Source organism: Oreochromis niloticus, linkage group LG17 (genome assembly GCF_001858045.2).
Source record: "Oreochromis niloticus isolate F11D_XX linkage group LG17, O_niloticus_UMD_NMBU, whole genome shotgun sequence".
Taxonomy (NCBI): Eukaryota; Metazoa; Chordata; class Actinopteri; order Cichliformes; family Cichlidae; genus Oreochromis; species Oreochromis niloticus.
Window position 1 is genome coordinate 18,565,559 of NC_031981.2, and position 25,668 is coordinate 18,591,226.

General features: G+C 39.8%; 1 long non-coding RNA gene across 2 annotated transcripts; it reads left to right on the forward strand.

Moving 5' to 3' along the window:
* The first annotated feature begins 9,081 nt into the window (after positions 1-9,081).
* Positions 9,082-24,606, forward strand: LOC102077320 (uncharacterized). 2 transcript variants are annotated; one of them, XR_269989.3, is made up of 3 exons: positions 9,082-9,209; positions 22,514-22,651; positions 24,477-24,606. It is a non-coding gene; the product is annotated as an uncharacterized LOC102077320 (long non-coding RNA). The 2 variants fall into 2 exon arrangements; XR_269990.4 differs by lacking the exon at positions 9,082-9,209 and adding an exon at positions 11,457-11,641.
* Positions 24,607-25,668: the final 1,062 nt, after the last annotated feature.

Consider the following 25,668-nt stretch of genomic DNA (forward strand, 5'->3'; position numbering starts at 1 on the left):
TAGAGAGCAGAGCACAGCTTGTCATCTAAAACGACATAGTTTCCACTACAGTAGGTATCTCTAAGACTCCATTTTGCCATGTTGACAAGGTGAAAAGAAAAGCAGCTACCGTATTAAAGCTCATGTAAGTATTGTGATTTTTTTAGAAAGTAATCTCACATCTAAGAGATTGTCCTATGTTGCAGTTATCTCAAGTGGCTTTAATGGAAAAGAATACAAGCTCTTCTCTCAGCATCAACTAACTGAGACATCTGCCATGCTCCATTCCAGATCATAAACTAGTGTTTGTCCTGTTGTTGTTGTTGTTGTTGTTGTTGGGGTTTGGGCTGTGATGTAGGAGGCTGTCTTGGTAAAGGTCAGATGTCAAGTCCCAGCTGCCCGAGGCCCAGCAGGGGTCTGCAGCTGGAATGACTGGGTTTGACGACTGGGCAGCCAAGGTGTCATTAGGACACAGTGGGCTCTAGCATTAGACTTCATTACTGCTCTCTGATCGATTAGCCCAAATTACATCCTGGCAAAAACCACAATTGCTCAGCAAAGACAATACCAACTGGACATCGCTCTGCTTTCACATTCCCTCTCCACCTGTGTGTTGTTCATATTAAGACATTTAAAATCATTAAACAGTAAACACTATGTTTTGTATAATTATAGACACTTTACTGGGGTGATATTAAAAGAATTCATTTTATTAAATACTATTGTTCATATTTTCGCACAGCAACACCTTCACCACCCGATTCTCTGATCTCCCTCGGTGGGGCATGACTGTCTGTTATTGCTGTTGAACACACCGTGCTGACATTAAACATGCAACATAGAGAACTGTTCATAAATATTTCACTGTGAGATTAGATGTGATGCCTCATTTCAGTGCTGCTGTATAAATAAATTCATTTAAACTACCGAAAACAGCAAGGGCCATTTGCTGCTACGGTTTGCTACAAATTTTGAAGCTCCCCAGGTTTTGCAGTACAGCAAAAGATTTTTTTAAAATCCTGGTTGTTGAAGAAAGCTAAAGGACATGCTGCTGATATGGATTTCTTGATTCATATCATATCATTTTTCATAAAACTCAATCAATTTTGTGATGCTCTATGTGAAGAATATCTACATTGTACCTATAATTGCTACAAATGCCATTTCCTCTCTTTTTGCTTACATTGTGATCATAAATACACATTTTGACAATTTCAAGCATGCCCGAGGCAAGCTGCAAACACCCACACACATCCCAGATTTCAATAGGGTAGAAATGTTTCATTCCTCACATGTCCAGTTGGACTGTGGCTGAATGTAAGTAGTGTTCCTGGTGTGTTTGTGGTGGATTGCTGTGCTCTACAGCAGGAACATAATGGATCCCGCTTATTCCCCAGCACTGACCTTTGCCTTTTGTATTATGCTTGAGTCTGTGGCCCATTGTTTTGACCCCCAGCAAACACTAGACTTACAGGGATCAGGCCCTGCATCAGAGGCTTCCCAGGACCATGGGAGGTGCTAGTTGTGTTACGATGAGTAAAGCACACGGTGCAGAGGTTAGACAGACATCTGTGTAATGATGACTAGTCCTGTGCTCTACCATTTACATTCAGTTTTCACCTTTATTTATATTGTACATTCGATCTCAGTGTACATTGCCAGTGCAGGAACAAATGTGCCCTCTATCACGCAGCACACACTGTTTCAGCTGGTGATGAAAGAGTGACTTTTGCGCAGAATTAACTGTGACCACAATCTTTCACTTAATCAAATGTTTAATTAAGTGAATGGAGAGTTTACTTGACCCTCCTGGTGGTTGTGGCCACCACCCTTAACCTCCGGATGAACACTTTCCATCACACAGGCTCCCTATCTCAACTTATCTCTAAACAACCGCGATCTGACTCAGACCGACTGCAAACACTCTCAGAGAGGTTGGCGAATAATGGCTGGCTGTGCTGTTACCACTTAAAGATATTTTAAACAAGGAATTGTAAACCCACCTGTAGAAGAGCACTCAACAAAGATCTTTTAACTTTACTGGGATACCTATTTTATGAACATTGCCTCTGTTTTTGCAACCTGATAGAACCACGTCATTTTACCATGTAAACTTTCTGTAATCCGTTTGGTCCTTCTCAGGTCTTAGCACCCTAACCAAGACCTAGGGAAAACTCTAATAGTAGAGGGAAAAAGTTAAAGGGTATAAAATCATGACCGCGTTATTCTGATATAGAATAAATAGTATAACCTGCTCTCAATAGCTGGGATGATAACAGAAACACTTGCTTACTATTAAATGCTGTACAGTAGCTGGTGCTGCATCCCATTAATGACATTCCCCTGGTTAATCTTCACCTTTAAAAGAAAATTAAGTGAAAACAATGTTTTACTTGCATTCCTCTGGCCTTGTTTGTAGACAAATCCCCCACTGCCTGTAACAAAAGGACTACTCCCCCAGTGTGTTCATGATGGACACTCTATTTTGAAGCTAATAAATTGTTTTTCCTCCTCTGGTTTCCCCAGTGGTGGCCGCTGCTGCTGCCACTACCACCTTTTTTTAAGCTTGAGAGAGAAAACTGGACTCGGTCCATAAGCAGCCATGCATGCAAGTGGAACCAAAATACTGGCTTTTCTTCTTGTAGAGTAGTCTGTCATATGCGTCTCAGGCCCCAGTGGACAGGTACCGTGCACTTACTGGGTTTGCTTTAATGACCAGTGAGCAAACATACTGTGGTAGCCAAGCTATGGAGGTTTTACAGAGCACGATACACACTGATACACACTGACATGCAAACACAAACCGCATTTAGTTTTTTATAGTCGAATATTTTTCTGCTCATTTTGCAGAAATCTGAAGATATATTCAGCACACCTAACTGCAGCATGCTCACACAATTTTGAAAACTTCCTTTAAATTAGTGAAACAGAGAAATGTAATGTGGTCGCAGTAATGTGATACTTTCTGTGGTATCCCTAATATTATAGGCCCTTAAACACCTAGCAAAAAAAAGCAAGATGAAGTCCCAAACTTTCAAACGAAAAATTTGTCCTCAAAAGAATGCACTGTGAAAACAGGGGAGTAGACATCAAGCCACGATGAGCTGGTCCTGATGTCTCTAAACAAGGAAAGGAGGCGGCAACAGGGAGAATTTTACGGTATATTCATTGCAATCGCTTTTGTACATGTTTTGGGAAATCGGTGCATCAAGTTGAGTTTTTGTTGGCAGAGTTGGAACCAAACAGAGGAGGCAGAGAGATGATTTCAGAGAGCCAGCTGACCCGTAGCAGCATGTAGCTCTGTGTCTGATGTAAAAGAGCAATATTTTGGATATTTGCATATTCAGTACCACACGTTTTGAGCTACGAGCACAAATGCAATCGTCTGGTTGGTCAGATCTGTTCATTCAGATTGAAAACTTGGAAAAATTGTACTTGGTTAAAAAAAAAATTAATGCCACAAATTGGTCCAGTGAAATTAAGTGGTTCAGTGTGAACAACTGCTTAAAAGCAAGTGAGTCCAAAAAATAGTTTTTATGTACAAAGTATTTGCACAGATTTTACTCCTCCAGTGTGCAAAGACCTTTAGTCACAAGTTTGTCAGAAGACGGTGGTTTATGTCTCGTCTTACTTACTTTTCTCTGTGGTTTGGTTGAGGTTACAAACCAAAAACTACTTGGTTAGTCTGAGGCACCAAAATTACCTCGTAAACTTCAGAAAATGATTGGTTTGGGTTACTATTTGCCTCTCGACAGCATTAACTTGAAGAATACTTGTCCATTGTGTTTATATAGGAAATCAAATGGTCCTTTACAAGTTGATTGTGAGTGCGCTAGCCGTTTTGGTGTGGGTTTTTTTTATGATGAGTTTTTTTAAGGCATTTTAACCTGTATTTGATAGTAGATCAGTGAAGACAGATAAGAAATTGTGGCAAGAGCGAAGAGAAAACACACAGGAAAGGCCCACAGTTCAGACTGTGGGCCTTTCCTGGCATATGGTTGCCTGCTCACTCACTGAGCTAAACTGGCTCCCATCTATCTATTTCACTATTAACGTAACCCAGTGCACCACAGCACCAAAGCCAAAGGACACCTTGTGCATATCTGTGAGACGCCAGCAGCTTTGACAAAATGGCAGCACATAATGCCCCAAGAATAAAAATGTGGTGGAAATCACCGCTGAACCTTAATTGGCCAGAGGGTTGTGATCATCCAGGCTTTCCATTGGCTTGGAACGTGCAAAGATCAAGCACTTGGCTCTGGGCTACTGTAGATCTGGACTACCACTGGCCTCGAGCTTTCATTCATCAAGGCTACTGAATTGCTGCAGGTCCTTTGGAATGATAACCAAATGACTGTGCCTCTTCTTCACAATCCCAGTGTTATAGGCAACATTGGCAAAAATAAAATATTTTATGTAACTAGACCACATCTTTTTAGAGCCAGAATCATTAAAACACAGCTTACATAAGGACCTTCTCTGCCGGGCAACTGATAAAGGCGGGACTTTCACCAAAAAGATGGAAAAAAAAGAAACGCCGCCCGCTTCCCCCTCCGTGCACAGTTAGCACCCCACACCCCCAGCCCAGCGCTCATAGGCTGCACCACACACGCACCATGGGAATCTGTTACCATGGTTACAACTGGCAACTGCACCGCTAGGGCCCTGGCAACCCACCACCCACCACCACCATCATTGCTTCCAACACTTCCATCACTTCTCTTGTTTGTACCTCCTTCAGTCTATCTTTATCGTCTCTTTCTTCCTCCCCCCCACCTTTCTTTCTATGATTTGCCTTCCAAAGCCCCTCCCACCTGCCCTCACCCCCCACACCCTCCACCTTCTCTCGCCGCACCTCCCTGTGCTTCCTCTCAGTCCCTCTGAGGTGTTTTACTGTGGTGTAGATTTCAGGAGCTGTTTTCCCCTCAGTCTCATTGGACTCATTAGTGTCTTTTACTGAGGCTCCGTCTGTGCTGAGCGTGCAGCAGAGCGCGCACACAGGCCTGCATGCCCTTGTGTGTGTGTTTGTCTGTGTGTGTGTGTGTGTGTGTGTGTGTATGTATGTTTTCGAAACCACGATTGTGTTCCAGCGTGCAGGCAGGTGCACGTCGCTGTGTGCTTCCGCGACTGTGTGCTCCTCACGCAAGGGCCTTAGCAGCCCATAATTACGGGAGCTTCAGGCTGATGCTGCCTATGTTTGATTACAGTGATCAAGGGCCAAGTTATGGAGACTAAAAGTGCCATCACCTAGTGTCACTGTGCTGGTATATGTGTGTTAGGGGGTTCTGTGTGGAAAAGCAGAGTGAAACATGAGTGTTTTGTCAAGAGTTCACATTAACTGGAGGCACAAAAATTGTGAAGAGTTAAATCACCTCTTCTGTCAATGACAAGACATCCTGAAATGTGTTTTTAGGCCTCTGTTATTTGGCGGTGTTGCCCTTCATTCACACTGCCCACGGGTTAGGTTTTGCCTGTGTTTGTGATCTGTTGTGCGTGTGTGTGTGTGTGTGTGTGTGTGTCTTTAAGCAATTGTGATGATGTTTGCCTTTGCGATTGAAGCAGTGTAGAAAAACAGAACAAAGTAAAATATTTATGTCAGAAGTTCACATTAAGAGGAGCAAAGTAAACCAGCGGGAACTGAAAATCCCCATCTGTTTAAATTATGAGCATGTGAACGCTGCCTCGCCTAGCTTTGAGTTTCATTAAGCCCAGTCGAAGTCATCTCCTCGAGCAACGGAATGTGCGATATCGGTGCTGGGCTCGGGAAGGTGTGTATATCAATGCGTTCAGCGGCGACAAGGAGACGAGTCGTGCCTCTTTAGTGAGTGTTACATGTAAGGCTAGACATTGATTGGCGGTCATTTATAAATGATGGTGCATAATGTAGAACACCTCTTCCCATGGCACCGACTGCCTCAATAAAACATGAGGCCTACAGTCGGGAAATGAAATATTAAAAGGAGGCAGAAAGAATATAGGAACCTCTTTGGCCCTGGGGAGTGGTAGCGGATGTGTGTCTGCACATTCCTACTTGATTGTGTGATCATTTTTAAGACCCTTGTCCAGGCTTAAGCCATTAAATGTCAGAGCGGCTGGCTAAGGGATGGAAAGTTAAGTAGTTGTAAGCGTGTGCAGTCGCGAAAAGTCGGAAAAATACCAGTTTTGCAGCCTAATGGAAGATTCTGTGCTTTCATATAGGGACAGGCACTATAAATGTGACCGCTCTGTTGTGTTTTGATGCAGTCGCTAACACTGAATGAGTAGCAAGCACCTGGATTGAGATGATGCATCTCTCCCTCTCTCTCGCTCTCTTGCAATCTTGTCACAGAGACGCCTCCTAAACGGCTGCAGATAGCACGAACGGTAGACATCTCGGTGTGTTATCTCTTCCCATTTCCTTTTGTCACTGTGACAAAAAATTCAAATGCAAAACGGGGGAGGAAAAAAAAACAGAAAGAAAGAAAGCGGGTGGGTGAAATGCAAAGCGAGGGAACTCATTTGCCGCCGTAGTCCCGTTGCCTGCTGGGCTGGTGAATGGGGAGAAGAAGCTGGAAAATGGTTTCTGTTCAGGGAGCTTTTCCACATTCCGCTGCTTGTCAAAGCCGATACCTCTCTGCCTCTAATAGGGGCACAGGAGAGGACAGGCAGCATCTGCTGTCAAAACTAAATTATCTTCTGTCAACAAAGCAGAAGGGAGAACCGGCACCTCAGCCAGCCCCATGGTCACATATACACAGATACATTTTACTGTATGACCATTATGGGTCACTTAAGGGAAGGCTAGTTGTGATTTATTTATTTATTTATTGACTTACAACTATTTTGTGGTCAGAAGCGCAGCACTAAACTGCAGTTCGGTTGGAATTGGTGTTGGATTAGGAAGAATATATTATCAGCTAGGGTTGTGCCCTGCAGCGCTCTGACAGCTTCATGATGGAGGGGACAGTCCAGAGCTGTCGAGCCACAAAAGCTCTGGGTCTCCCAAGAGGAAAATTGTGTGGGTGGTACAGAATCTCCATGAGTCAATACGTGACACCTTGAATCAAATTAGCTTGGGAGGAGATGCCACATATTTTGCTGTGTTGGTCTGGGCTTAAGAAAAGGATTGCCAGCTATAATAAATGGTTGAGTGATATAAGATACAAGAGCTAAATGGAGCCACAGCTTAGCTATTATGGGAAACAGCAGTGAGCAGCCAGCCGTGGACTTTTGAGAGGGTGCAGCCGCCTGCAAACACCCCCAGCTATGGGAGTTCATTGATCAAGGTTGATGACAGTCACTGGAAAAAAAAAAAAAAAAACCTTTATGTTTAGATGTAGGAGTAACTCAATAAAAAATTTGATCTCATTTGAAGTTTCTATGTGGTGTGATTGAGCTATTTTGGCTTTCACTACTAAGGCAGGAGTGGGTTGTTGTTTTTTTTGAAGTCACAATATGTGTAATACATTTTAAATGCAGGCTAATTGTATTAAAAAAATGAAAAGCTGCTTCTTAATAAATATCTAAAAAAAATCCTCTGATGTAATTTGAATTAACAGAGAAGCTGGCTTATACAATGCAAGAGGGTTGTTCAGTTGTTCATGTTATAGATCAAAAGGCACAAAATCATCACAGCTGACCAATCAGATCTCTGGAAAATAGCATCACCATTCGTGGAAGAGCTCAGACTTCTGTGCACAGATAGTGGGAGGATTTAGTTTTTCAGTGAGCATAATAGTCTTTGTCTTTCTCTGATGAGCAATACCAATAAATATAGATTCTTAGATGCAGCTTTGCTCCTTGATCATTGTCTGCAAACGATTTTACAACAATTTTAGTCTTTAATAAGTTTGAATAAAGGGGTCCTATTGGAACTTGTGGACTATATATCAAATTTGCACTAAGCCTACATTTTTCTTACATACATTTAAACTTTAATTTATTGGAAGAAACATAATCCATCAGATCCTCCAGTGTGTTAATGATGGTTATGACATCAATAACTGTGTTAAGCTTTCCTGTCGGTTAGGATGTCAGCTTTTCTTCCTGCCTTCAAATGGGGTAAACTTTATCAATAGTGTTTCACTGACCAAAACATTTAAAGTGGATACACATGGCATGAATACAGCACTTTTCCTTTCACATTTACTCACTCATTGGAGGGCCACTTTAGTGTTCAAGTCGTACAAAAAAAAAACTAAGAAGAAAACACCCACAAGTATTTCAGTTTGGGATTTTTTGTTTGTTTGCTTTTTAAAATTTCAAATATTGCATAACAAGACAAAACTGCAAGACAAAAATGCATTTTTTTCTCACTCTTGACTAACTGAAGCCTTTCATTCAAGTACCAAATAAACAAATTGGTACTCTGTTTCTGGCCAGACACATAGCATCACAATTTCGTTCGTATTTAACAAAATAAAAATGCAGACATAAGTGTACACATTAGTTTTTGACTGCTAGTGAAAACTGTTTTCTTTACAAATAACTCTCTCACTGAACTAACACAGTCAATCCCTCAACATGTTTGTACTCTCTGCTCATATTTCCTTCATATTAAATAACTTTTTGCTTTTTAAAGAGCTTATTTTAACATTGTACTCAACAACAAACAAATCGTCCCTAACAATAAAGTAACTACAAGTAGGGGTAACGTGAGCCACAAGTGGTCCCCGGGCTGCAAGTTTGAGACGTCTGATTTAGACTGTAATATGTGTTTAACATCTTCACATTTTTCTAATATTATAGTTTTATCTGCCATTGTAAAATCAGCTGCTCTGCTGCCAGGACACTAATCCGTGTCCTAATCAGCTGCTGGTAAAGAATCCCCTTTCATGTGAGCGTGCAGGGTTACCTTTGCGAGTTGATAACAAGCTTCATGGGACTGCTTTGTCCAACTGCCAGTGTTAGGGTAAGTAATTAACGGAATACATGAACCAGCGTTATGCATTTAAAATACAAAATATGAGTAACTGTATTCCGTTACAGTTACTGCTTAAATGGGTGATAATTAGAATACTGTTACTTTGTTGAAATACATGGATTACAAAGCAGTTCCTGTTTCATATTTTAGGCTGTCCCCTCTCTAATTTTGGTAATTCTAGGCATTGCCGGAAACCCAAACAAAACTCGCAATAAGAGGTGCTAATGTAAGCGTCCTGTTAATGTTGGTGGCAGTTAACCCTAACTGTGCAGTGCGAACTCTGTTTGCATCAAAAGACACCACCTCCACCCTAAAGAAACATCTGGAAGTAAGTTCTTTTTAAAAATCTAACGTTAGCCTACTGTAACTACCTTGTTTTAGTTGTGGTAGCTATCTGGGTTATGTGCCACTTCAGTATCTTCGATGTACTAGTGCTGTGTGATTTTTTTTTTTTTTACTATTAATGAAGGCTGCATTACAACCTGCTAGCTGCAAATAACCATGTGCAGTTCTGAAAGCAGACAGAAAGAAACATATTACTGATACAGACATAGTTTTCTATACAAGATCACTGCAAAAAAGTGCAGCCTTACCTAACGTCCACCTTACTGTTACTCATTTTATATTAAGATTTAAAAATCTAGTTGGTATTGCTTTCAGAAGTGCACGATTATTTGCAGCTAGCAGGTTGCTAATGCTATCCATCAAGTCTAACAGTCTGCAGTCTATGAACTAACCTCAGCTAACGCCAGCTAACAATGTTAGCTCCGTGGCGAGTAGCCTTCAGTAATAGTAATAAATCACACAGAAATAGTACATTCATGTAGTTATAACAAGCAAGGCAGATCAAGTAATCCAAAGTGTTCAGAATACGTTACTCTCATTGAGTAACTTGACGGAATTTGTTAAAAACTACATTTTGGGCCATGTATTCTGTAATCTGTAGTGGAATACATTTTAAAAGTAACCTTCCCAACAGTGTCTAGATAGATAGATTATGGCTACTTAAAATGCACAGTCTTACATGTGTAATCACTATGATGTAAAATTGTGTTCACACATGTACTCACACACTCACAAACACCATCTCCCCAGGCCGTTTCACAACTGTCCAGCCCCTCGTCCTTTTCCCTCTGTAAGTGCATGTGTCACTTCATTCCTCACCTGCATCTATTTTTCATGGAGGTAAATTGCATGGCACCGTTGTGCGCTGAACTCTGCCTCTGTAATCCACAGAGATGACCTCTAATAACGCCGGTCCTCTGCTCCTCAAACACACCATCATCTGAAAACGTCCACAACAACGCTCTCTCATTCCAGCTACCGCTCATATTTTACATCCAAAGCTCTTTGCTTCAGGATTTCTTTCTTTCTTTTTGTCTATTGCGTCTCTGCTTCATTTGTTTGTGGTTCTTAACCTACATCTAACCATCACACTTTTTTGCATCCATCCTGTTTTTTTATCTGTTCCTTTTTATTTATGTTGATTTTTCCCTACATTTGTTTCCATTTTGACTTTACTTTTATGTCCATTTTCATACTATTGCTTAAAATTTGTATTTCCTGTTTCCTCTTCAATTTGCTTTTCCCTGCTCAGTATTCCTTTTCTTTCTCTTCTCCGTCATCTGATGTTCTCACTTAGATTTATTTCCATGACCTAAAATTTAAGCAAACAGTACAGTTCTGGTCTACACTGTATCTACAGTACTGTTAGTGCTACAGGTGTTGTAGACTGTTTGGCAGGCAAGTGGGAAGCCAGACACTCAGAGTTCACATCCTCTTTGAAGTGATGGAGGCTTGGGCTGAAGACAATAAACAGATGCTTTGATTGCCTGCAGCTCAATCCAGCACCCTCATGATCCTTCACACTGTAGAGGAGGGTATGGTATGGCCTCAGGCATATTGTCCCGTGAATGTGTGTTTGTGTGTGCGTATGTTTAGTGTCTATGTGTGTCACTATACAGAACCGTATGTTCTTGATTGTTCTATATCCCGTGGGCTCAAATTTGCGGTTTTGATGGTCAGTGGTGGTTTTTAAATTCTGAATAGTTTTAGTTAGAATACTTGGTGTTTTTTTAATTATAGTATTATTAAAATTTTAAGGCAAGACTTTATTTATTATCATGTATTAGGGTCATTCAAGAAACCCCACAAATTTCTGAAATTGCAATAAAAATATTCTCTGGCATTAAATGATAATTATGTGAGAAGAAAAAAAAGGACAATAGTCTGAGATTAAAGTCACACATTCACACAAAGTTTTACATGTTTTTTTAAGAAACTACGCAATTCACTTTGTAACACTGGATTAATCAGATATTCTGTTAATTGTTATGTATTATAAGATTTAGCAGCCCAGAAATACTCTTCTCCAAAACCGTATATATTCTCAACAACCAACATTTTAGGCCCACCTTTTCAACTGCACATTAACACAATACACAAATATCTAATCAGCTAGTTAGATGGCAGTCCTTTTAGACATGGCCAATCGATAAGCTGAAGTTCAAAGCAGGCATCCGAATGGGAGGGAAAAGGTGATTTAAATCACTCTGAATGTTGCATGGGTGTTGCCAGATGGGCTGCCCAGAGTGTTTCTGAGACTGCTGATCTTTTGGGGTTTTTCCATAAAAACATCTCCAGGGTTTCTAGAGATTGGTCCAAAGAAAGAGAAAATATCCAGTGAGTCGTAGTTCTCTGGGTGAAAATGCCTAATTGATGCCAGAGGACGAAGAAAGACCAGACTGCTTCCAGATGATAGTAAGTCAATTAACCACTTATTATAACCAAGGTATGCAGAAGTCCATCTCCATTTCTTAAGTAGATGTTAGAGTCCCTATGAATATAGCACAGCACTTGCCCTGAAAGAGCTGGCAAAGTCTTTTGCGACACATCAGCTTCGTAGTGCGTTTAAGCCATTTATCACGAGACCACCGCAGGCTGATCAAACCTGGGTGGGTGTTGCATTGTGTACCAACCGGCCCACAGCCCACACTGTCCTAAAGCCTAAAGAACCCCCCATCCCTGCCTTCTGAATTAACGTATCAATGAAACTGTTTTTCTAGCAGGAACAGGAACACTGCAAGTCTTTGGCCAAATCTGGCAGAACTTGGTTGATTGTATAGGAGTTATTTTTCTGTGAATCAGGGTCCTAATAGTACTTTGCCCTGATTTTTGGTATGATTTTTTTAAATACCAAAATCATTAGCTTCCAGGGTTCCAGGATGCTGAGCATGGTGTCTTAGTGTAATGGGAGTGGGCACAGGAACTGATGCTGACCCTGTGCGCTTGACTGTCCTCTTAAACTCATTCCATGTGAGGGGGCTTGGATCCAACTGGTGCTTTGGGAATGTTACCTGAGATAGTAAATTGCATGTGCCTTTAATTGTCAAAAATTCCTCGGGTGCTTTTCTTCTTGTCGAAGAGGTTTTTCACAAACTTTAAGAGATTTCTGTAGAAGGAAGCTCTTGTGCAATTTTTTGTTATTATGTCGTTTCCTGAGAATCTCTGCCCTTTGCAGCACTGCAAGTTGGTGCTTGATATCATTCCTGTAGTGCCTCAAGTCCTTTCTTTTCTGCTTTTGTGCCCTTCTTCCACTGTTGCTCAGGATCTTCCTCAGATGAACAGAATCAACTTTTGGAGGTTTCCGCAGGATCCTTCTTTATTTCACAAGTCTTTGGATTTCCTGTTATCTCCTGGATTTGAGCGGGGCTGATAATGTTTCTGTGCCGTTGGAATTTTGCTCGTCACCCCTTACCTCTCGGCCCTGTAGGTGTAAATAATCTCTCCCATCTTCTCCAGTTACTGTTTAGCATCTGCCTTCTAACCTAGATGACCCAGGTCTATATCGATTGTTGTTCTTTTTTCTGTCAAGATTTGGGCTAATAGCATTACAGAGGTTTGTGGTGCTATCATGTTAATATGGACAAAAATCCCTGAGGAGCATTCCCAGCACCTTGTTGAATCTATGCCCCACAGAATTAAGGAAGTTCTGAAGGTAATCCGATGTAGTACTAGAAAGGTGTACCGAATACAGTGTTTGGTGAGTTCATGTTGTATATCTGACTGCTTTCTTTCTTATAATCTGTGTACTTACTGTTAAAATAGATTGAAGTGGCACTGATTACCACTTAGAAGAAATGTCGCTACACTAAATATGCAGTCATCTAAAACACTTAGAGTCATGCATGTGTTGCATGTTAAAAGCAACTTATGAGGCAATGACATTTACACAAATTGCATTGGTTGCATTTTTTCAGTTTTAGTGTGAGTATACAAAATTATTTTGCAGTAGTTTAGCTGAAAATGAATGACTGAAGCTGACAATAGCTGGTGGGCGGAAGTTTTAAACTTTTACATTTTCTGCATTTGACATGTACTCAGTGCTGTTATTTGATTTTCTATACAAGCGAGGCGTTACATCACTGCTTCTGGCTTAAAAAGCATTATGTCTCATTTTTGTAAGCTTCATACTTTCCGATAAGTTGAAAAATTACATGCTCCTGCATAACCTGATATTATTTTTCAAGGCCCCTAGGCTCATAACCCCCTCTCATACCCTTTTAGTGAAATATAGACAGCATTGTCATTTAGCAGTAACAGGGAAGTTTCCCTTAGTTGTTGTAAGGTTGGAAATATGAAGTTTTCATGTGACAACTGTGATGTATTTTTTTCATCAAACCCAAGTCAATATGTGTGGTTTGATGTAGGTGTGGCACACACACTTGATTCTCAGCATCACTTTCTTTGAATAGCCAGGCGACTCATGACTAATCGCAGACAGAGACTCAATGATGAAAGCTGATCACATATGCTCTGCAGTCTGCGTGTCAATAACACACACACTCGTACAGACAGCGGCACCTCACAGAAGAACAAACAACCGAGTGTGTCATGATCCTGGCAGCGCTTATAAATCTGTCATCTTGAAACTTCTGTTGCACTGATGAAATCACTCTTTTACTATCCTGGACTTTCATTTGATGAAAAAAACAAAAACCAGAGAACACCGCAGGCATATACATTTAGTTTTGCGTGCAGATAATAATTTAAATTATTTATTTGATGAAGGAACTGCTGTAGCCTTTTTGTGTCCCCAGGTACAAAAAGGCTGTCCCAGTAAACGTAGCTGCCTACCTGTAGCTACTTATGGAACAATTTTTTTAAAAGTTTTGCTCAGCTATCCACCTGTCATTTTAAACATGTTAAGCAACTTTTTTACCAGTGTCTTAAACAGATAATAATCTAACACACAAATGTAGACGTTATCTTGGTTGCCTCTAAAGCCTTGCTTATGCTTTCCATGTCCATAAGCCCACTATGGTCCCCTTAAAGTCCATTACCTGCCTGTTTTTTGGTTTTTTTACTCATCCAAAGAGTCTTTGTCTTACAATGCAGTAAGTGACTCAGTTATTGCGTCTTCAACTGTCCATGTCCACAATAGAGTATAATCAAGGCTTTACAATCCATACACTTCTATGTGAGGAACTCTGGAAAAAGTTTCTTCAAAAATCCAAAGGATATGAGGCTCGTTTTCACACCCAAGCACCTCACGTCATCTACACCCAACATTATCACTGAGCAACACTTGCAAACTGAGGTAAACAATATAGTCATTGATATCATAAGTCAACAAGCCACTGGCTTCCAGCACAAAACATATTCCAACACAAACTCCACATAAAGAGAAAAAACATACCGATACAGTGACTGTATGTATTTGCCTAGACACACTGTAAACAAGAAAATGTGTTAAGGTTAGCCAGCTAGCTACCACATTGAATATCATGAAGTGTTTTCACATTACTGTAGCTGCTGGCGTAGAGTTTGCTAGCATTTGCGAGAAGAAAACACGTTTATCTAATGAAGCTATTCTGGCCAAGCGTGAGTTTGGCGGGCAAGGCGTAGCTAAGACCAGAATCAACAGGACCATTAAAACATGGAGGAACTGATTGTTTTGGTGAAGCTTTTCAAATGCTAGCGTGCTTGCTCCTGTTGCTCATGTTGAGGTAATCTGTTGAAACTGCTGGAATTTTGTAAACTCAATGGCATTTGACTTATAGCCGTCCAGATCATCCATGAACACTTTCTTTTGGTAAACCTTTGTAGTCTGACTCTGCGATATAGTCAGTTCAGGATCATGTTTCCAAGTAAAATGTAACTTCAGTGTACAGAAGGAGTAATTCCAGAATTTCTTTTTTTTTTGGTTTGTGAAGATACTTTAAGTGGACATGTGATTGTGAGACACTGCGCCTGATTATCATGTTTTAGTGTTTTTTTTTAGTGACTTTCTGTTTTGTTTTGTTTTTAGTATTGTCCAGTTTCTTGTATTATACTTTTTCTCTTTAGTTAAGTTTTTTTTTTAAACTTCAGATCTTTGTTGAGTTTCCTGCTAATTTTGTGCAACACTTATCCCTAATTATCCAATCAGTCTTCTCAGCGTATACCACCTGTTGTCTACCCTCCAGTTGCCAGATAGTTATGATTCTAATGGTAATCAAGCAGTTTTTGATATTTCCTAGCTATTTTCCCGTCATATTTTTCTGTTAGGATTTTTTTTAACCTGTGCTTTAGCCTGAAGTTACATTTTATACCATGTTGCTGAACCTTTAGGCTGTTTTTGAGAGTTAACCTCTTTGCCTGCCATTTGTCTGCTCTGGTGATCTTGTTCAATGCTCCTCTGTGTTTGACCCTTACCTCTAGTGGCATGCTTTTAGATTCTCAACTCAGTAAGCCTTTACACCAATTCAGAGTTTGAAAAATGGGATAATCAACAAAGTAAAGCTGAAAAAAAATGTGCATCACCTCCAAATAATTAGTGTCCCCTACTCTTCCCAGGGTTAATGGCTGCCGGTACCTTTAATAAAGCAGTAAGGTGCCCACTTGAGTGTTGTTTCTATAAGTTTCATAACAATTCGTCAAGTGTTATCCAGGCACAAACAAAGGGGCTCATTTCTGTATTGATCATTATTTTTTATTTGCCCAAATAACACTCGAAGAAACAGCCGATCCCCGTTTTAACTTGATTCTTACTGACTCAACATTTTTGTTACATTCAATTAGGATACTCTGATTGCTTTAGAGAAAAAAAAAATTAAAAAATAAATATAATAAATTGTAATGAATCTGTTTTAGACAAAAATGGTGGATCATTTTTGTGGTTTCCTATAATTTCTCAACGGTGCAAATTTAGAGCACAACGACATTAGACAAAAGCGACAACAAAAAGCAAAAATTTGTTTCAGAAATCAAAACTTACTTCTAAAAATACAAGATTTATAGAAATCATAACATTTCAAAAACTATGTAAACATAAATGTCAGCATTTTAAAATATAATATAAGAGACAAAAATTATACAAATCAGCAATAGAGAAGATGGGGGGGGGAAGGGGCACTTAGATCAGTGCTCTGTGCAACAGATAATCAGGATTGGGAATGGGGATCTTTAATGGCTGTCAATTAAAAACTAATTAGAGGGTGTAAGCTCAGCGAGATCGGTTATCAGTCCATTTATCATCACGCAGCTGTCTCAAACGTGCGCGCACACACGCAGACACACACACACCTTATCATATAGACATTGTATTCAGTATTTTTTCTGGCTGTTTCTTTGCCTCTAGCGTTGTGCACATGGAATACAGCAACACACCTGCACACAGACACAGACAGTAAATACATATGGAGCTCATTCAGCACCAAACCAGCTGTAATAGACACATTCCCTCCTCCATCTCTTTCATTTACCAGGACAGAATTGCCTCTGAATTGATGGCAAATAGTGGAATTTGACCCAAATGTATTTCTATAAATGGCTGTGAACAGACAAATGAAAACACATGACCTGATGAAATTGCAGAAATTCAAATTCAGTGAATGACTTGTACGGTGACAAGCAATTAGTGGCAAATGGAAGTATATATCTCGAGGGGCATCAATCTAACTTGAAAGGAGCATGTTTAGTAGAAGCACAGGTACATGGGGGTCTAGTGACTTTGCATTTCAGGCCTGATGTCATGTACTCAGACTTTCGTTCAAAACAAAGCATTCATCACTCATCCAGAAATTTCACACTAAACTCAATGTTGCACACTGGTTATTACTTACATATATCCCCACATGCAGTGTAACATGGCACACGGGAGTGTTTTAAAAGGGTACTGGGTTAATCAGCTACAAAACAGGAAAATATATTGGTTTAAATGCATGTTGCTCATCAGAACAATATGTTCTTTTATGCACTCAGTCCTTGTTTGTGGCTCATTTATCATGAATTAGTGCCTCAGTAGGGTATGTTAAGGAGGCGATCAGCTTGTGGTATGGCTGAGGTGTTATTGTTTGCTTTGATAGTGGTCATTAGCTCATCTGTTCTTGTGGGTTGGGTGTTTTATGTCTTCCTCTTGACAGTACTCCATGTTTAGCCAGGAATGTTGGCTAGCCAGTTAAACACTAAGGTTGTCACAATACTATCATTCTAAACTCAATACCGATACCTGGAAAATACTTGATACTCAATACCAATTTGCAATACCATGGGCAAAAAATTATGAGTTTTTTTTTTTTTTTTAAATAAAGATTAGAACAACACAACACTATTTTTGTGGCAACATTATTTTTAGGTTGAGTGATGTAGTGCAAAAATGTATATTAACATAATTATAGGATGAATAAATGCAACCTGAGGTAGGCTGCTACTGTTGCTAACTAGTTGGTGCTAGGCTTTTCTTGGCTTCAGTCTGGGACATTAAAAAAAAGTGTTTAGAGTGAAATTGCATTATTTTGCTAATTTAACACAGTCTGTAATAAAGTTTTATACCAGATGTGCTTCCTGACACAACCATCCCAATTACTCAGGCTTGAGATCAGCACTAGAAGTATACTAGCTTGTGACCCCTTGGAGCTGGGTTTGAGGCTAATATTGCTAATAATTAAGTGGCTAACATATAAATGTGCACAGCCAGGTTTGCATTTATGATTTTATGACATGATTGAATTCTTACGTATTGTTGAAATTACAGCTTTACTGACCTCTTAAAATTCTGGAGTTACTCAGTGTTGTGAATGTGAACTGCTTTAGCTGCTAGCAAGAAGGAGCTGTGTGACTCCCTGCGGCAGTCCTGTGTGAAGCTGTATGTCACCTGAAGGGAAAGATGGCACTACTGGCATCAATACTGTTGGAAATGAGTGTCTAATCCAATAGTATTTTTTACTATTGATTACCAGCTAAAAATCTATTTTTGACAACCCTATTAAACACAGTAATAAATTGATCAGCAAACCATTTGGTAGTTTTCTTGGCACCTGCACTTGGACTCGCGAAATGCTCCAAAATTTCCTGGTAGATGATTGTGTTGAATTTGGACTTGATAAAACTGTGGTCCAACCACACAAACACCAGTAGATAATATGTCACCCCAAATACTAACAGACTGCAGAAGCTTCATGCCTTGGATTCTGTTTCTCTTCACTCTTCCTTCAAACTTCAGCAGCTTAATTTATAAATGAAATGCAAAAATAACTGGACCACAGTCCAGTTGGTTTTTTTTCCTTAGCCCAGGTAAGATGCTTCTGATGTTTTCTATGCTTCAGAAACTGCTTGATATTAGGAATGAGACAGTTGTAGCCTCTGTCCTGAAGATATCTATGTTTCTCAGTGCATCAAGTTCTTGATGCCAGCATCAGTCTGTCCCTTGTGAACCTCTCCCAAGTTCTTGATTCAAATTTTGTTTTAAAATCCCAAACCTCGAGGCTTAATCATCCTGGCTGCTTGTCCACCTTTTTCTACCACCTATTTGCAAACAATTATATACAGGTGTTTGTGCATGATCCCTTGTGTCAAGTCTAAGCACACTCAGTAATCTTCAGCATCAGTTTTCAGCATGCAGGGTAAATTTTGTGAAGAGAAATATTTACTCCAATCCACAATCTTCTCCTAAACGTAACAGGGTAGTTTGAGCTCCTAACAATACAGCAGCAATTGAAAACAAAAATGAAAGGTAAGTTAAAACAAATAGCATAACATACAAATATATCAAATAGTAAATGAACTGTAGTCTAATGAGTGAAAAACAGCCATCCTGCCTTCTTACACGGACTTTCTCAGGACCATTAGTTCTGGGCAATAGTACATCGAGGCGCAGATCCCAAAAAAAGATCACTATTTGATGCCATGGAGTGAGAATGTTTTTGTATTTTGTGATCGTTGTTGCCCATTTTTGACCATAACCGGTTGTCGTATCTTACACCCGGCTGCAGCGTTTCTCTATTGTCTGCATCCGGTGCTTGGACCAGTCCTGCTGCTGGTCCCAATGGCGGCGGAACAACGCCGTCTGCTCCCTCTGCGTGGCCGCCAGCTCGGCCACCATTCGGGCCAGTGCCTCCCCTGGTCCGGTGCATGACGGACCTGACCACATATTGCACACGATGACACTTCTTAAACTTTTCATCATACTTTTATTTTGTCATATGTTTCGTTGTCATAGCTTTTCAGCTGTCAGCCACACCACCAACAACAGTGTCAGGACCCAGTTCATTCTTCTTTTATGCAGGGGAGGTGTGATGGGCTGCTTGAGCTCAGGTGTATCAGCCTCCCCTGCAGCCATGGCACGAACCACGACCCGCCACATACACATTTCTGTTAACCGTCTTAGTTAAAATCATCTGGACCCACTAACTCACATTTGTGGATTAGGTTTTGTGTTTAAAGGGCAAATTGGAATAAATTACTTATTAGCTTTGATACAGAAGATCACTGATACACTGCTCAAAATTAATCAGTAGGGTCGGGGTAGGTGTTTGATTCTGCAGCGTAATTTTCTATGACTAGAAATTAGCTCGCACATGGACGAGACTTCGAGGCATCATCTTTCAAAGCTTTGGCAAATGTTTGAGTCTTTTTTTTTACTTTTCAATATAAATTTGAAAAGTGTTTAAACTGAGTGTGACAATAAATAATCAGCCTTTTAACTTAAATTGAGAATCCACTTGAGGGAGAGAGGTTTGATGATGCTTTATCAAATTGAAAGATTTTCTAATTGAGTACAAATGCTTATGAATCCCTATTAGATGTGGTTTGGTAGTCTTTTAAGGTAGCTCTTTTAGTTTAGATATGTACAGTTTTATTACTCTCACTGCAGGGACATTTCTGCGTATTCTGCCAACACTGAGCCAATTCCAAATTGGATGAGAATATCGAAATCCAATCCTAGTCTTCAGTTTGTTTTGCATGCCAAAGACAAAAGCTTTGTTGGAGATATAACACACACCAGCACTCATCTCTTCTATACCAGAGTGAGAAAGACTGAAATCAACACGCAATAACTTGTGAGGTTTATATAAATTAGTTCCACAAAACATTTTCTTGCATAATAATTTAGTTTTTATGTTAGAAATTGCTATGTTAACAGAACATAAAATCTAGGGCTATTTCCAAAATCGTTTTACAACAACAGATGAAGTTCCATACTATTTTTTGACAATAGAAAAAGTCAGGGATTTTGTGGCGAAATGCCCCATATTTTTCTTAAGGAACAAAATGAGTAATCAAAGGCAATTAGAAGTATTCTAAAAGTGAGAAAATTATAACTTGTAGCACCCTTGAGTCCATGTGTGTTCTCTTTCATGCTTTTTCAGGGCTTTTGAAGAAAAAAAAGAAGCATAAAAGAATTCATTCTTTGGAAATCTTTTCAAAAGCTTTGCCCTCAACATTGAAATGTGACCTAATTTGCTGAAATACTACAAACAAAATAAAACTACACACTTTGAACTACTTGTGACCATTGACTTGGCAGTAAGAATACTGATGTAGGCTGCTATGCTGTTTTGTACCAACTATAAATGATGCAATGCTGTTTTAAAGGAAGCCAACTGAGCTACAAAATTGAGATAATCCTTCCAATTTCAAAATTGAACCCTTCACAAAGAGGAAGTGCAAAATGTTTTTTGCAAGGACTTAATATTTATTTGTTGCTATTTATTCAGTTCTAAGTGATTTTAGTTGGCATTTTTTTCCTGTCATTTTGAGCTTCTACATTGTTTCAAAAAAAAACATTAGACACTTTAATATTTGCTTTTATATGGGGCTGAGCTAATGTTTTGATAATGTGGCAGGTCACTGTGTTGTTTTGGTTATAGCTTTTTGACATGTTGTGACTTTTTCATAGTCTTACATTAAAAATGTTCCTTCGCTGGTCCACTGTAGTCATCATGAGACATCTTGATGCATGCTCAGTCATCCAGGTAAGTAAATCTCCAAAAGTTGATGCTGTTCATCTGGACGTAGCGTTTTGTGGGAGAAACGTTTCGTCACTCATCCAAGTGACTTCTTCAGTCTCAGCTGACTGCAGGTTTCCCCAATCTTATAAACTCATGGCCATGGCCATTGATCAATGGGCTTTGATCAATGGGCTTTGATCAGTGGGCTTTGATCAGTGGGTTTTGGTCAGTGGTTGTTGATCAATGGTCATGAGAATTAGCATAATTAAGATTAAGGAACTGACCTCACAGCCCATTGTTCCTTCAGTGGGCTGGTTTCAGTCATTATTCAAATGTACTGTTTATAAGATTGGGGAAACCTGCAGTCAGCTGAGACTGAAGAAGTCACTTGGATGAGTGACGAAACGTTTCTCCCACAGAACGCTACGTCCAGATGAACAGATTCAACTTTTGGAGAGTCATCATGAGACAATTCCAGATCCAATCCAATGAGCGAAGCTAAAACTTGAGGCAAATCAAATCAGTGTAGGTCAAATTACATGTTTTACATGTAAGCTCTCCTTAAAAAATGGACACAGGTTTAAAAAGTTAAGCCCAACTGTAACCAGCTTAAACTTGGATTCCTCCTAATACCAGCAGTGGGTGACTGCTGTGGTTAGAAATAGAAGTCAGATTGTATTAAAGTCATTAACAAATGGGCTTTACTTCTTATTTGTGTCCGTGCCTCAGTAAACTTCTTCTATCTGTGCTTATGGCCTCAATACATTGTTTCAAGCCTTATTCAATACATCATGTTAATTTTGTAAATCATGGTTAACTTTAAAGTAAAAGAAATGATGGGGGGATAATTGAGAATTCACAACCTAAAAGGTCTGCAGAGTCTTTGATTTTTTTAAAAGTCAAACTACACCTTTGAACAGGAAAGGCAGCTTCCTTTCAGCCTCTATGGGGCTCTATTTTGGGAGGAAAGTATGATTGACTAATGTATGTGTCACTTGATTTACTCTAAGTTGTTCTTAATTAAAAGGTGAAAGAAATAATGTGCTATTTTGCGGTTGATGTGGTTATAATAGTTGCCCCTGAGAGTGTTGATTTATTTGGAGGTGGAGAACTTATCAGGACAAGCGCGTAATTGGCACAGATGGGTGGCTCAAAGCTGTGAGCACGGTGCAGTGAGTCCTGTAAATCGTCACGTAGTCGTCACCCTGAACATTTAGAGTCAAAACCCCACATTGCTGATGGTGTGCTTCATATGCAGGTGATAGGAGTAATGAATTTGTGATACTGGCATAATGGACTGAGCAGGGATAATTGTAAGAATCCAGTATGTTAAGTTTATATCCAACAAATTACATGAGATTTAGTTATATAAAATGGTAAATTGTTTAAAAGTGTGTTTTTGTTTGTTTGTTTTAAACAGGCTTTTCTAGTCTGCATACGTAAGTTTGGACACCAACATCTGTCCACCTGTGCTTCAGTTTCTGGCCTCATGTCACGACCAATTTTGACCAGAAAGATGACGCCGGCGTTTCAACCATGTTCGCTGGGTTAGCTGATGGTAAGTGAGGGTTTGTCGTCTTCTTCTGTGCATCATACAGTTCAGCTGTAAGACACAGGTTTCAGATTAATCTGCTAGAGTAGTATCTCATAACACAGCAATAGTTGGATAGTTTGTTACTCCACGTGAGCTGTTAGTTTCATCCCAAGTTTCACACACAAACCCCCAGCAATTTCCACAAGTAGAGTTCACCCTTATATGATAAGATTTTTCTTTAGCTGCCTGTTTTTGATCAAAACCTAAAACTGTATTTTGGTTACGGCATTACTCGCTCCGTCATTGGGTCTGCTCTTTGTGACCTACTCATTTTTCTGGTCTTTATTGAAATATATTGACTGCAGCTTTGGCTGCCGGACTTTCCACTCCCATTGGTCCATTGTTGCAACTGCGACACCAGGCTAATTTTCCCTGTTTGTAAAATGTGCACCTATGGCTTTAAAATGTATATAGCGCATCAAAAAATACATAATTTTTTTTTAGAGAAGGTGTGGAGCTAACATAGAAATCTTAAAATGTAAATGTTCAAGTGCCTCTAAGTTTAGCACTCAGTTATAGTCTGCTGATATAAATCTTCAATGATATTCTTTGGTGAATGAAAGGTTATTGTTCATCAGCTGTATATCCCTTTAAAGTACAGTGTTGCACAACTTCACTAAAACGTCTATCACTTTGATCCAGTATTTAAAATTTGACTTCAGTCAGGCCATTATTTCTTTATACCCTACCTTGATCTCCTCCTTTTTGGACGCTAAATGCAACAATGACCCCACATTACTTTAACTCCAAGAAGTGGTCTCTTTGCTCGCTAAATCCCCTGTAATCCTTTGATCACACAATAACTCTTCTCACTTTTGCTTTTTGAATTGTCTCTTGTGACTGAAGCACAATTTGCAACTAAGCACAGACTTTGAGAGAAATTTGTTTCACAGAAGTCATAACTGATAAACAAAATTCAAACCATGACCAAAATATGTTTCTCTTACCTTATAATTGTTAGAATAATGAACCAAGAGAGCTAATTTAAAGGAAATGTTAAAGCTAAGCTGAGTACAGCAATGGCAGGATGTAAGACAGGACCCCTGAGCAACCAGGATGAGATCACTCAAAGATCCTCAACCATCTATGTATTGCAAAATATATGGAGAAAGAGGTGTGTGGTTTCATGAATGAGAGTGAAAGGCAGAATGATAGAAGAGCAGTGAAAATGACAGGCCGAGGTGATAACGAGAGAATTGAGTTTGACATCTGGGGAAAGCAGAAGTGATGTAAAGAAGAGAGTAAAACACAGATATCCAGGAGTGTAAGTACTGACTGCAGATCCTCCCTACTGGACTTACACTGCTTCATGATTAACTTAAGTGCTCATGTTGGTTCATTTGGATTATCTTATTTAATCTAGCTTCTGACTATAATCTACATAAATCAAGTATTGCCAGAAAGAAGGCTCTCTAAAGTCAAAGTTACACAATTTTATTGTACATATACAATGACAATAATGGGCTATTCTATTCTAATCTAGTCTAATCCCCTTTATACATATATAAACAATATACAGTAGTTATACATAATGTCACAGTGAGTGGAATTAGAGGACCCAGATGCGGAGCTCTTGATGCGTTTATTTACAGTGAAAGTTATTTCAGTTAACAGTTTAACGTGCACGCAATCCACAGTGCTCTTCTCCTAGGTCCCCGATAGTGCATGGTAGTGCGTTTCTGTCCCCTTTCCAGAAATACTCTGCTTGTGATCCACCTCCAAGAAATCCACTCCGTCCCCGTTCCTAGTGGAAACAAACACAACAGACAGTAAGCCTCTCTTCTTGCAGGCGCACACTTTCCTGAGGACACGATGCTTGAGCTACTACCAGGCTTAGTCCAATACTCCAGAGCTGACTGTTGCCTCACCACACCATTAAGTAGCTCTGCTCAAGATGGCGGACGATTGGAGGCAGCTGGACACCGAATTAGTCGCAGGTGTGGCGGCTCCAGTGCGGAGGCGCTTCCGGGTCGGATGTCACTCGGCACCCAACTTCCGTAAACAATCACCACGGGACGGAGAGGAAGAAAACGGAGAGGAAAACACACACAAAAACAAACACAGGCAGGTCGACCTGGGGACTGTGCCACCATAACACACAAGTAGTACAGCAAATTAGCCACTGTTGAGTTCTGAACTTTCTGAAAGTTATTTTAAGGTGTTAAATGATGCAAAAAGGTTAGAGTCGAATTCTAGGCCTTGTTCATTTCCTTAAAATGCACAGATAATATATGAATGTTTGATAACACAATGCAAACAGTTGACATTTATTTGTACTTTATATCACTGAAACACCATGACTGAAAAAAACAACTAAGATTCATGCCTGCCTGAAATATCATATTGTATTGAATTTTTTCAGTAGAGCTACCTGTCTGTAGTTTTCTTATGTGCAAGTTAAAGGCTGCTAGTGAAGAAATGCCCCCAATTTAAACAACCATATTACAGTGTTTTTCTTAAGCATGAAAACATGCAATTGGAGCAAGAGACTATAAAATGAAACTGGGTAACCAAACTATAGTCTGAGACATTCAGTTGCTTTTTTTGTATTACCGCAAACCACATATCGGTGTGGATAAATGAAGCAAAGTATGTGAGCAAGTCCTAGCAGGTAATTCATTTTGCGTCATAAACACTAACGTGACTCATTCATACCAAATGCATCTTCCCAGTTTGATGGTCTGTTAAGGATGCAGAATTCCCCATTGCTCCCACTGCTTCCTTGCATCGCTGCAAGCTGTTTCAGCCACTCCAGCATCCACCTGCAGAGACCACTGGGATCCTTACTCATCACTCCCCAATTTCTCTGTGAATAATATTTACAGGGAGTGATGAGCCCGGGGCTTAGATGAAAAACTTTAAATGTATTCTGCTTCTGTAATTAATCAGTCATTTCTAATGGCAGTTTTCTGACTGAACTGTCTAGATTAGAACCACCACTAGCACAAGATATATCTTCAACTCCACTTCTAAGGCTGGGA